Raw genomic sequence first — 13874 nt, 5'->3', positions numbered from 1 at the left:
TCTAAAATAGTAAAGTTAAACCCAACCTCACCAGGAATTTGATTCATCACTACCATTCCAAACATATGAAAATCTGATCAGGAATTATAGCTTAAACGACTATTAAGGAACTCCCAATACCACCCTATGAGAAGGGTAGGTCTCCCAGTAGTAAAAAATGAAATAGGCGGTTTGTCCCTACCAGGACATGCAAAACTTAAAGGTGCATGACCTACCTTTTACATAAAAATAACCCTGCCCTTAGCTACCTAGGGCCCACATTAAGGGTGACTTATATGTACTAAAAGGGACATTTAACGCTTGGCAAGTAGGTTACAAATGCCAAGTTGAAGTGGCAGTGAACTGCGCACACAGGTCCTTCAATGGCAGGTCTGAGATAGGTTGCACAATCAGTGCTCCAAGCCCACTAGTAGCATTTTACTTACAGGCCCTGGGTACATGGGTTACCATTTTACAAGGGACGTACAAGTCAATTAAACAGGCCCATCAGGTATACATCAATCACAAGCATGTTTAGTAAAAAAGCACATGCACTTTAGCACTGGTTAGCAGTGGTAAAGTGTACAGAATCCTAAGGTCAACAAAAAGATACAGCATAAATGTGGAGGTCCAAAGCAAAAAGTTTGAGAGAAGACCACTCTAAGGCTGACTGGTCTAACTGTGATAATCTGTGATTCTTATACGATGGCATTTTGGGAAAAATAACAAATAAATAGAAAAGTTCTGAAATGTAGGTAAACATTTAACATTTTCTTCATGCTTCCTGACTCTTGTGGAGCCAAGTAAGGCCTAATGCCAGATTCCTTATGTGTCTGCTGCTCTATCACTATCACTCTACGCAGGTACTAAACCCCCATTTACTCTCCAGTTACCAGCCTCTACTGAGGCGTAGTACTAGACTGTCATAGAAAAAGTATTGTAGCAAACATTTTGACAACCAAAATATCAAGCATTCCTCTCATCATCTCTCTCTTCTAGCTTCCATCTTCCTAACATCTCCTCACCCATGAACATTCTTTATTGCCCTCTCTCCTCCTCTCACATGCCCCATCATTTCAGCTGCTTGATTAATACAATTTCAAGAAATAAGACATGTCTAGACAACACAGCCTCAATTTGATATCAGATTCAAAACCAGACCTAATCTTCATTACCAAAACATGGCTTTGAAACACCACTTCACCAGAAGCAGACAAGGAAATTTACAAAGTGGATGGGCATGAGGTGATTATTTGTCATCCTTAAACAGCCATTATTAAATTCCACGAAAACTATTTTGATAAAGTGCACATCTCTGCTAGTCCATGGTGCACTGATCATGTGAACGTTTAGGTGATCTACAGACCACCACCAAACAACTGAAGGTCCTCAGATCCCTTTGTGAATGGCATCATGCCTATTTCCTGAAACCATCCCAGCTTCTGGGTGACCTGAATATTTCCCTCCCACAGACAAGAACCATTAAGATAGAGAAGATCTTTACTTCTCTCAGCTAGTTACTGGGCCTAATACAGCAAGCCATACCCTCTTTAAACCGTAAACCCTTCACCCAGCATTGAGTTTTTGCAATCACCTTCAGGGGTGATTACCTTCTCACCTCATTCACCATCAAGCTTCTCACAAGCCCATCCTTTGCTTCTACAGTGACCTTCACCACTCAGACACTGGAATAAACTCACAAAAATCAGAACAAGAACCCTGCCTTTGTGATTTACACAGGTCCCATATAGGGATCCTACTGTGTCAATGGAGCCACAATCACCAATTCAAAGCCAGATACCAGAAAATTCAATCATGTCAATTTTTATATAAATGTATTTTTCATTTTAAATTGATTCACAGTTTTATAAAAAAAATACTACAAAGATATATAAGTGAATATACATTCATTTTGCAAAATTTTAGTAAAACCAGTTCAATGTCAAATATGCAGTCCCGGACAATCCATACTCACTCTCATACTCATACTTACTCATACTCAATAAACACTCATTCAACCATTCTTTCAAATCTCAGACAGGCACACTCGAACTAATGCATGGTCGCCATCACATCGATTACTGCAAAATGTGGTATACTGCATATTTGACATTGAACTGGTTTTACTAAAAATGTGAAAAATGAATGTATATTCACTTATATATCTTTGTAGTATTTGTTTTATAAAACTGTGAATCAATTTAAAATTAATAATACATTGATATAAAAATTGACATGATTGAATTTTCTGGTATCTGGCTTTGAATTGGTGATTGTGGCTCCATTGACACAGTAAGATCCCTATATGGGACCTGTGTAAATCACAAAGGCAGGGTTGTTGTTCTGATTTTTGTGGTTCTGTTTCCCCCGTTTACCTGCCTATATCCTTTTCCATTGGGGGACCTCCTTCTATTTTACTGGAATAAACTCAACCTCTCTAAACTTGACTCCAATATCTTGGTGGGTTCACTGACATAATATCGACGACAACACTATCGACCTACCAGAATATCGTGTCAAGAATATCAAAGGACAAAATATTGACATACTATCTCTACAAAGATAAGTAAAAAATATCGAAACCAAAATATCGTTGTTCAAAATATTGTTTTTTAAAAATGTCTTTAAAATAATATAAAATAAATTAAATAATATATATAATGAATAAAAACATAGGGGGTCATTATGGCGGGCGGACTTTGTACCATAGGTACCCCCCATGTACACCAACCATCCCCCAGAGTCCCTGGGGGCCCGCAACGGGCCCCCGCAAGCAATTCCCGCGTGCCTTTCTGGTGCCGGCAATGCCGCTACAGAAAGGCATGTTTCCTCCCCCATAGTAATATGGCTGGTGGTGTCTTATAGACACCGCCACCATATTAAACTCTTTTCCGCCCGGTCGACTTGATGACAGGGCGAAAAGCGGCGGACGCTCTTCCCGTCCGCCGCGGTCCCCCCGGCCATAATAATATGGTGGGGGGGAAATGGGTGGCGGGCGGGGACGGATCTCGGGTGGATGGCAACCGCTCGAGATCCTAATGGGCCCCATAGTATTTAAAACATTTAAAAATTATGAATAATAAATGTAATATAAAAATGAATTAAAGATACATATATAAAAAAATATATAGATTTACTTAATAATATTAATAAATAATTATGTTATTAAATTATAAAACGTTACAAACATAATAAAAATCCTAAATACACATATATATATATATATATACACACATAAACCAGTAAGATAAATATAAAAATAAATTATATATATTATGAAATAAAATATTAAAATAAAATTAATCTTTAAAACAACATTTTACACTACATTAACTAAAACAGTAGGGAAAATATTGGATAGCATAGGGCATAAAATTACTATTCCCACTCCAAGGAGTGCAACAATAGGGAAACTGTTGGATAGCGGGGAGGAATAATTTACTATTTCCACTCCCACAAGTGCAATAGTAGGGAAAGTGTTGGATAGCTGAGTGGAAAAAATTACTATTCCCACTCCAGCAAGTGCAACAGTAGGGAAAGTGTTGGATAGCAGAGGGGAAACATTTACTATTCCCACTCCAGCAAGTTCAACAGTAGTGAAAGTGTTGGATAGCGTAGGGGAATAATTCACTATTCCCACTCCAGCAAGTGCAACAGTATGGAAAGTGTTGGATAGCAGAGGGGAAACATTTACTATTCCCACTCCAGCAAGTGCAACAGTAGTGAAAGTGTTGGATCCCGTAGGGGTATAATTCACTAGAATGTTTTCTTGTAAGAGTATTGTTAATTAGGGATAGATCCAACCAAACGTGAATTTTTCAAAAGTTTTATTCATCAGCAGTGTTCACCACTTGGGAATCGACGCCCATCGAGGCATGAATACAGGCTCAACACGGCCTCCGCTCCACTGAATTTGTCTATGTAACAAATTCCCCAACCAAATGAACTGGTTTCGGCAACCTGACTGACTGACTGGTGCCGCTATATCGAAAATTAAAAACCACCCGATAAGGACCGGGTTGGAATTATCACCGGTTCCCCGACCACGCGCCTTGATCATTAAGATCAGCCCTGAAGATTCACAGCCACATGCTGTGATGAAACACGTGTCGGCTTGAGTGACATGTACAGTGATTCCCAAGTGGTGAACACTGCTGATGAATAAAACCTTTGAAAAATTCACGTTTGGTTGGATCTATCCCTAATTAACAATACTCTTACAAGAAAACATTCTATTGATATATATAGTGTGCTCTGGATCTTTGCCCAAACAGAACAAAAGGGAGGTCTCTGCCCCCCTTTTTTACAGAGGTTAAGGTTCTCCTCTGGCCAAGAAGCACCTACATTGATACCAGGACAAATTAATACTCTACCGTGAGAAGTTGAGCGCCAAAATTCTGAACACTAAAAAACCGACTCATAGACTATGGTATAATTCACTATTCCCACTGCAGCAAGTGCAACATTAGGGAAAGTGTTGGATTGCGGAGGAGATAAAATTACTATTCCAACTCCAGCAAGTCCAACAGTAGGGAAAGTGTTGGATAGCGGAGGGGAAACATTTACTATTTCCACTCCAGCAAGTGCAACAGTAGTAAAAGCGTTGGATAGGGTAGGGGAATAATTTACTATTCCCACTCCAACAAATGCAACAGTAGGGAAAGTGTTGGATAGCGGAGGGGAATCATTTACTATTCCCACTCCAGCAAGTGCAACAGTAGGGAAAGTGTTGGATAGCGGAGGGGAATAATTTACTATTCCCACTCCACACAGGGCAACAGTAGGAAAAGTGTTGGATAGCAGAGGGGAATAATTTACTATTCCCACTCCAAAGGGAGTCCGCCCACCCCTACAGACCATGCACAGAACCTCAGCATCATCCTCGACTCCTCCCTCACTAAGACCCTCCAGATCAACTCTATCGCCTCCACCAGCTTAAACTGCCTGCGGATCCTCCGCAAAACCTTTAAATGGATACCCCCAGAATGCAGAAAAACTGCCACCCACGCACTCATAACCAGCAGATTGGACTACGGCAGCGCCCTCTCCTCTGGATTCAACTGAACCATCCTACTCACGCTACAGACCATCCAGAATGCCGCAGCCAGACTCATCCTCGGAACCCCGCGGCATGAACACATGACCCAAGACCTACGCAACCTCCACTGTCTCCCCATTGAGAAGAGAGTGACCTACAAACCACTCACCCACGCCTACAAATGCCTCCACAACATCGGACCCAAATACCTCAATGTGAAGGTCTCCTTCCACGTACCCAAGAGAGACCCCACTCCGCAGACTTCGCCCTTGCAGAGACCCCCCGCATCTGCAGAACCAGAGCAGGAGGAAGAGCTTTCTCCTACGTCGCAGCCAGAGCCTGGAACGAGCTCCCAGTGAACATCAGATGCTCCCCCACCCTCCACACCTTCAGAAAGAGCCTCAAGACCTGGCTCTTCGACTGAACCGGAGCTGTGCCCCCCCCGTCCCAGTGCCTTGAGACCCTCACGGGTGAGTAGCTCGCTTTATAAACCCCCTGACTGATTGAAAGTTTTGGATCGCAGAGGGGAATAATTTACTATTCCAACTCCAGGGAGTGCAACAGTTGGGAAAGTATTGGATAGCGGAGGGGATAACATTTCTATTCCCACTCCAACAATTGCAACTGTAGGAAAAGTGTTGGATAGCGGAGGGGAATAATTTACTATTCCCTTTCCAGCAAGTGCTACAGTAGTGAAAGTGATGGATAGCGTAGGGGAATTATTTACTATTCCCAGTCCAACTAATGCAACAGTAAGGAAAGTGTTGGATAGCGGAAGGGAATCATGTACTATTCCCACTCCAGCAAGTGCAACTGTAGGGAAAGTGTTGGATAGCGGAGGGGAAAAATTTACTATTCCCACTCCACAGAGTGCAATAGTAGGGAAAGTGTTGGATAGTGGAGGGGATAAAATTACTATTCCCACTCCAACAATTATAAAATAGGGAAAGTGTTGTATAGCGGAGGTGAATAATTTACTATTCCCACTCCAGCAAAATAATAAACATTAATTTACCTCTCACCAAATACCCCTATAAATAACACCACCACTATTATAAATCATGACACAATTAACATAATTGCTTAACAACTAATTAATCAACTAATAACAATAAACAAAAAAATTAAAAACAGTGAGTAATACATTAATTCATACTATTACAACGATAAAATAACAATAAATAAATATCTGTAAAAAAACAAAAATTATACATCACATAGTCCTTATTGCATGATTAAAAAAGAAACCTTTGCAAGTTACAGAATTTTAAGAACGATATATCAATAAATACATGAAAAAATGAATATAAGATCATATACGTTATGAAAATTGTAAGAATGTATTAAAAACATACTTATAAAAAGGGAGAGCTAAGGATCATGTCCGTTATACAGTGAGGTGGCAGTTGGAACTAGGCTAGTAATTGTGCTGGTTAGAAATCGCATGCTTGGCACTCCTTACCAAGTTTTTTTTCTGCTTGTTCCAAAAACCTTACTAGGGCACAGTTTAATTTAGTGTTCCCAGGGTCAAAGCAAGCCAAGACTGCCTCTCTACACGATCTAATCATGTTTGTGTTCCAGAGTTTTCCTCAGGAGGGACCGTCTTTCATTCAGCAGGTTTGGGCAAAGACAAAGGATGTGTACTATGTCTTCTTTGTGATTCCCACAGAGTCTGTATTGTTCCTGTCCGTGGACTCTTTTCCATTTTGGCAAATGGACGAACAGGTTGATAACTCCCAATCTCAACTTTAGGAAACTTAATTTTATTTGTGCAGTGAATGGTTGAGTTAGGTACTCCTGAGGGGTCAACTGGACGTAGGATTGCAAGGACATCCATCCGTGACTTCTTTTTGATAGCCGAGCCTTGTCTTCCAAACAAAAATGATATTAATGTTTAATTACTTGCCACACTACTCCCTTCTAAATAAACAACTCGTTCATAAAAAATTGATACAATTTACATATTTACCAATTATTAATAATCAATAACCAATTAATAATTCATCATTTTTTTACACAATTAACAATATGAAATATTAAATATACCAATAGTAATTAATAAAAATGAGTAATTAATTAATTATAATTAAATTACTTCCCACCCTACTCCCCTATACACCCACAACCCGCTCTTAAAAAATAACACAATTAAGATATTTACCAATTCATTATTCATAATTAATATCCAATCAATAACGAAATAATAACAACATATTTAACATAATTAACATAAAATATTAAATACATAAATATTAATGTATAGAATTATTAATTAACTATAATTAAATTACTTCCCACCCTACTCCCCGATAAACCCACAACCCGCTCCTAAAAAATAACACAATTAACATATTTACCATTTCATTATTAATACTTAATAACTAATTAATACCAAATTAATTAACACAATTAACAATATAAATTATTAAATAAAAATATATTAATTCATTAACATTATTAATAAATACATTTTAATTAAATTATTTCCCACCCTATTCCCCTATAATCCCCCAACCCGCTACGGAACTAAAACGCAATATTTAATTTCTTAAAAAATTAATAATTCCTAAAAATGTATTAATATATATATTTATAATTAAATTACTTCCCACCCTATTCCCCTATAAACCCAGAACCTGCTATGGAACTAAAATACGCAAAAGTTACTTAACATTAAATAATTACTTCTAAAATTTTCAAACATACATTAGAAAAATACACTATACTTTTAACACATATACTAAAATACAGAACACTAAAATAAATTTCGAAATTTAACAGCGATATTTTGAGTAACGATATTACTAACTTCGATATTAACAAAAACAATATTTCTTACCTGCATGTCGATATTCTGGTAGACAATATTCTTGCAGGCCGATATTGTGTCACATCAATATTTAAACATCGATATTATGGCATATCGACATCTAAACATCGATATTATGACTCTATACCATCTTGGTTATCTAATCACACAACCAAATAACAGAAGTCAACCAGCTATATAAACGGCTTCCCAAAGCCTTTCGACAAACTCATTCATCTCAAAACACCTATGCACCTTAAGCAACAACATAGGATGCCTTGTACGATTGAGGGAATAAAGAAGAGTAAATCAGAAATCACTGCCAAAGTAAGACATCCACAAATGTGCATGATAAAATCCCTCGCCAGAACTTGTGGATCTCAACATGTTCTACAGAGCCTGAGCTAACGTCACAAGGGGAAATAAATACACTACTCAAGCTGGCTCATGTGCCAAGCACCATACCAAGTATCGTAACACAGTCTGTACAGAATGTTGAAACCGGAGGTGCACCACTAAAGTCCTAGGATTTCTGTAGCACCCTGAGCCCAAGAATAAATCAACTGCCATAACCAACAAACTACATATATTTGCTTAATTAAAGCAACTCTCGCCTTCCAAATTCCATCAGCTGATCACGGATCCTTGCCTGTACAAACATTCAAGAACATATTTTGCTCTAAATGCACAACAGAAAAATCAATGACCCTCAGCAACAGCTCCCTAACACCATGCACCTTCCCATCAGTTCTCAAGATTTTCTATATTCAACCATAAATCAAAAACAGCAAAATAGACCAAGGCAACTCCACGCCGGATGCCTGTTCCTTATAAAAACAAGCGAAAAGAGTAGCATCCATTTAGAGGTGCAGATTTACTTACAGACCAGCACACTAGGTTCTGCTCTGGGAGAAGCACTGAATCAGTTCAGTTCTTCACATGGGAGAAGCTAAATAACACCATAGACAGGGATAGTGCTACTGCATTTCTACAGGACCTGTCTGCTGCATATGACACCGTTTTTTACCACTGCCTCTAAGAAAGATTACAATAATATATGATTAATGGAAGCATCCATGACTGTATACTCTCCTACCTCTCCAACAGATCAAGCATCAGCTCGCTGCTCCCATTCATATCACACCTTCTCAGCACTGACACACTCATACCTCAAGGGAGAATCACCGTCCCACTCCTTTTCAAATCCCCCTATTGGATCCCACCAAAACCCTCGCCTTCACATGGAACAAGTCTGAGGACACTTAGATCATCCTAAAATTGGAAAATTCAAGGGAGCTTCAGAGCTCAAGATTAGACCAATGTTCCTACTGTCGAGCAATGACTACTGAGAAATTACTTTGAGATCCTGATATGCTGACTTTGGAACAACTATCAACCCTGAACAATGAAGCTCCCGGATCTTGTTGTACTGCAACAACACTGACATAAGCGAGAAACCTGTCAGGGATCTTGCACTCTAGGCCAGCTCGGGCCTGTTCAAAGTGAACAAAAGCACTTTTTAAATTATGATTGCCCTACAGTGATTCTTTTCTCCATCTGGGGTTGTTACAGAAGCTCCAGACTGACACCTCTCATATTCTGTCATTTCTTATCTTTCCAAGTGGGCTATAACTCTGGGTCATGTTCTGCTGCGGTAATGGTAAAGAATCAAGAATGTTGCGGGCAAGACAACTTTATTTATTTATTTATTTGATTTATATAGCGCGTAATCACCCCGGGGGTCTGTAAGCGCTTTACCAGGTATATACCGAACAAATTATACAGCCGATCATCAAGTTACAGCACACCCCATGCTTGCTGGAAAAGCACTGTTTTTAATTTTTTTCGAAAAGGCAACAAGTTGGGTTCTTTGCCCAGTTCGGTTGGTAAACTATTCCAGACAGCTGGGAAGATGTTGGAAAAAGCACGACCACCCAGGGTGGATAATCTGAAACGCGGTTGAGTTAGAAGGATAGCATCTGAAGAACGCAACGTCTGCCGGGTTTGTATGGGGCCAAACGAGCTTTGATGTAGCTTGGCGCCCTTCCATACAGGACTTTGTGCGTAATGCAAAGCCCTTTGAACAAAACCCTCTGTTTGACCGGCAACCAGTGGAGTTCACGCAATAGAGGAGAAGCATGCGTTCTCCGTGGTTTATTGAAAATCAATCTTGCAGCATCGTTCATAACAATTTGCAGACGGTTCAGATGTTTTTGAGGGAGCCCTGCATATAGTGAGTTGCCATAGTCCATCCTGGCTAGGATCATGGCAGATACAGCGCGTCTTAGGGTGGCAAAGGACTAGAGTGAGGAAATTTTCCTTAGTTGTCGAAGGAGGCCTACACACGTGCCCACCACCCCCGAGACTTGCCTTTGCATCGTCAAACTCCCATCCAAGGAAATGCCCAGGCTTTTCACTACTGCTGCAGGTTCTGGAGGCGCTCCTAGTTCTAATGGCCAGAACTGATCATTCCTTGGGTTGCCCATGATGGTGATTGGCAACACCTCGGTCTTGTCTGGATTGATTTTCAAAGAGTTCAGAGACATCCAATTAGCTGTGTATCTTAGGATATTCTGCATTCTTGCGTGTGCACCCGGACAATCTCCCATTTGAATGCTAATTTGGGTGTCGTCGGCATAGTTCTAAATTTGACAGTCCATCTGGTTGAGAGCCGAAATCAGGGGTTGTAAATAAACATTAAATAAAAGAGGGGAAAGGGCAGAGCCCTGTAGTACACCACAGGTAATCGGCACTGTGGTTGAAGATAAGTCTGCCAGTTGAACTCTCTGAGTTCTCCCTTGGAGGAAGGAGGAGAGCCAGACAAGTGCTGTGCCCTGGATGCCTAAGTCCCTCAACCGCAGCAGTAATTGACTATGACAAACGGTGTCAAAAGCCGCAGAGATGTCTAGTAGCACCAGGGCCCCAGGGATTTTCTTGTCAGCTCTGTTCCTTAGCTCATCCAGGATAGAAAGCATCACTAGCTCCGTGCTATGATGCGCACGGAACCCAGCCTGGTTTTGCTCGAGTGAGGCATTTTTCTCCAGATGGTCAGCGAGATACGTAAGGACATGCTGCTCCAGAACTTTGGCCAAGAATGGTAACTGAGAAATAGGCCTAAAGTTCTTTAGATTCTTAACGTCCGCCCCAGTTTTTTTCAGCAGGGGGATCAACCGTGCCTCCTTAAAGGAGGATGGGACCAGTCCTATTTGTAGGGAATTATTGAGGAGAGTCAAAACATCTTCCTCAATACCTGGCATGGCTAACTTAAAGACCTCCGGGGGACAATGCTCGGCCTGGGAGCCAGATTTAACCCGCCCCACAAGATTTGACAGTCTGTCCTTCGTAATCAAGGGCAGAGTGACCAAGGGATTATCAACTGGACGAATGATCGGGACCACCTGTAGAGGACAATCCAAAATTGGGGTAGTAGCAATTTCTGATAAGAGGTCTTTAATCTTTTTTTTTTTTTTTTTTTAAACCTTTATTGAAACTTGCAAAGTATTACATGCGCAAGCCCACAACCACAGGGGCCGGCCGCAAGCGTATCAAATGAATCAGGATGTAGAAACAAGAACACGACCGAAAAAGGCAATATCATAGATACGTCATGTGTGAGTGCGCACTGCAAAGCATAAGGATATATGAGGTTTTCGTTTTTTTAAAGTTATGTAGAGTAGGAACGGCTGCAGGAGCAATGGCGTCACACCACATAATAAAATAAGAAGTGGTAAGGGGGGGACGTACCCCGCAGAGCAAACAGAATCAGTTGATGAACCATACAGTTGTCAAAACAATACAGTCGCCGAGGCGGACCTAGAGCAAAAACAATACAACAGCAAGCAATATAGCAGAGCACCATTCAGAAAACCCGCCCCCCAGTAACCTAAAGGCATAGTTGAGTGTAGAAGCCTCATAAGAAAAGGAAAAAGGGAAAGAAAGACAGCCAACCCTACTAAAGAGGTAAAGAACCCTCCCAGAGACAGACGGAAAAAGAAGAAAGGGACCATAGAACAAAACAAACTAAAATAACAACCCACACCCGCCACCCTACACCACTGTAATGGCTACGGCCTACCTCACTAACAGCGTGCCTGTCGCCCAGGAACTGCCCCAAAGGAGAGGGAAAGAAAAAGACAAAGAATCCACTAAATAATAATATTATTAATAAACTGGAGGAGGGCCTTCAAACATGCCCCCGGCTTCTCCCTCCCGCACAATATATTCCTCCCCAAGGTAAACAGTAAACAACAAAAATCGAGCATGTCAGAGAGAAATGGGGAGCATTATTCACCTACTACACTATCAGTTATGCCGTGATAGCACACATCCCCCGTGCCTGCCCGCCTATTAAATGACAACCCCTGAAGGATCAGCCTTATCCTTGGCCTCTCTTTGCGAATCCACCAATGCATACCCGTCGACCCATTGCCATGTCTGATGTTACGAGGAAGAGGAACGTCCAAAAGAAACCAAAAAGCGACACACTCGTGTAGTTTGGACGTCGCTGGACACCAACACAGTCATCATCAAGGAGTATCATCTTTCCCGGTTCTGCCCCAGGACACGTGTTCCACACCAAGCGCACAGGGTCTAAGAAGGAGGAAAAAGCCAGAGCAGCCGACCGTTGCCGGAATATCGCCTGGGTCGCCGGAGGCTGTGCGTGGGACAAAGTCACCATCTTCTGCTCAAATCTAAAACCTCCGGAACAGTCCAAACCTACAGCCAGCCGACCACACGTTGCCACATAGTCCAAAATTTCCAGCTTTCCCCTATTCACAGGGGCGGCCACGACACTCTCCTCCTGTGTGAAGTGAAGCAAATCCTTGTGTACCTGGGGACAGGCCGACCTCAACTGTTTCGACGTTGACACAATATCATCAAGCTTTCTCCCCAACACTCGGGCGCCGTGATCCAGGGTGGAATGAAGGGCACCGAGGGCTGCGAGAAGATCACCATACGCCAGCATAGCTCCTTGCGCCCACTCCGTTATGCTCCTCTTAGCCACGCACTCCCAACCTTGCTGGGACCCAGTATACAGGATGATAGACTCCACCCTATCAAGATGGCCGTAGGGTAGTTCCACCTTAGATTGGGACCAGGACTCAGGCACAAGCGCATCAAGTTCCATGTTACTGCAAATAGGATTCCAGGGGGCGGGCAAAATATGTGCTCAGTGTGCGGTCACAGGTAAAACCATCCTCACCCTGGATCAGTACTAGCGGAAAATCGGGAGTGGCCCGCGAAAATCGGGACGAGTCACGAGCAGCTCACTGGCGAGGGCTCAGGCAATTACAGAAGCATCTTGGAATTGCCACCTCGGGGATGCACTCGATCCGCTCTGCTCAGTGGTAGGAGTGACCACAGCGAAATTCAGGCCAATATTCGCACCGCTCCGGTAGTTCGACTCCACCCAGTCACCAATGGCCGCTGTTGTTGAACTAGTACCCGGCCATGTTGTCCACCCGAGGTCCCGGTTCCAGGGTTGCACAGGCCGCAAACTTCAAATGAACATTTCTCCGGCGGTACCGCCGTCAGAAACCTCAGGAGCACACGATCGGTTGCCGCTCTCAACCACCATCACGGGCATGTAGCGCAGGCTCAGGATCTCATGCAGGCTATCCGTGCGGGATGTGGAGGTTCACGGAGCCGGGGGCCTACGCTACCATCCCAGTCGCCATCTTGGCTCCTCCTCGAGGTCTTTAATCTTAGCGGAAAAGTAGTCCTGAAATTTTTGGCAGTCTTCTTGCTTAAACTCAGGACTCTGCTCCTTGTTTTTCCTGAGTTCCATAAGGACCTTGAAAATTTCTTTTTGTGGGTCCGAGGCTCTGGAAATCCTGTCCTGTTAGAATTCAGCTTTCCTTACCAAAATAGCGTGTTTATAGGAAGCGAGCTCCTGTATGTAAAGACTCCGTGCGTTGAGGCTATAGTCCTTCCGCCATGCTCTCTCAGATTTACGTAAAGCCCTCTTTTTTTCCCTGAGGTATTCATTGTACCACGAGGCCCCAGCTACTCTATCTACCATCTTCATCCTTCGTGCTGGTGCCACAA

The 13874-nt window shown here is 42.2% G+C and overlaps 1 protein-coding gene across 3 annotated transcripts in view; it reads right to left on the bottom strand.

Annotated features, from left to right (window-relative positions):
• NEK10 (NIMA related kinase 10) overlaps positions 1-13874 on the bottom strand; it is a 1104115-nt gene that overhangs the window by 595084 nt on the left and 495157 nt on the right. The window lies entirely within an intron of this gene.

The sequence above is a fragment of the Lissotriton helveticus genome, chromosome 10, assembly GCF_964261635.1.
Source record: "Lissotriton helveticus chromosome 10, aLisHel1.1, whole genome shotgun sequence".
Taxonomy (NCBI): domain Eukaryota; kingdom Metazoa; phylum Chordata; class Amphibia; order Caudata; family Salamandridae; genus Lissotriton; species Lissotriton helveticus.
Note: the sequence above shows the minus strand (reverse complement) of the source record. Positions and strands in the feature narration are given on the sequence as shown.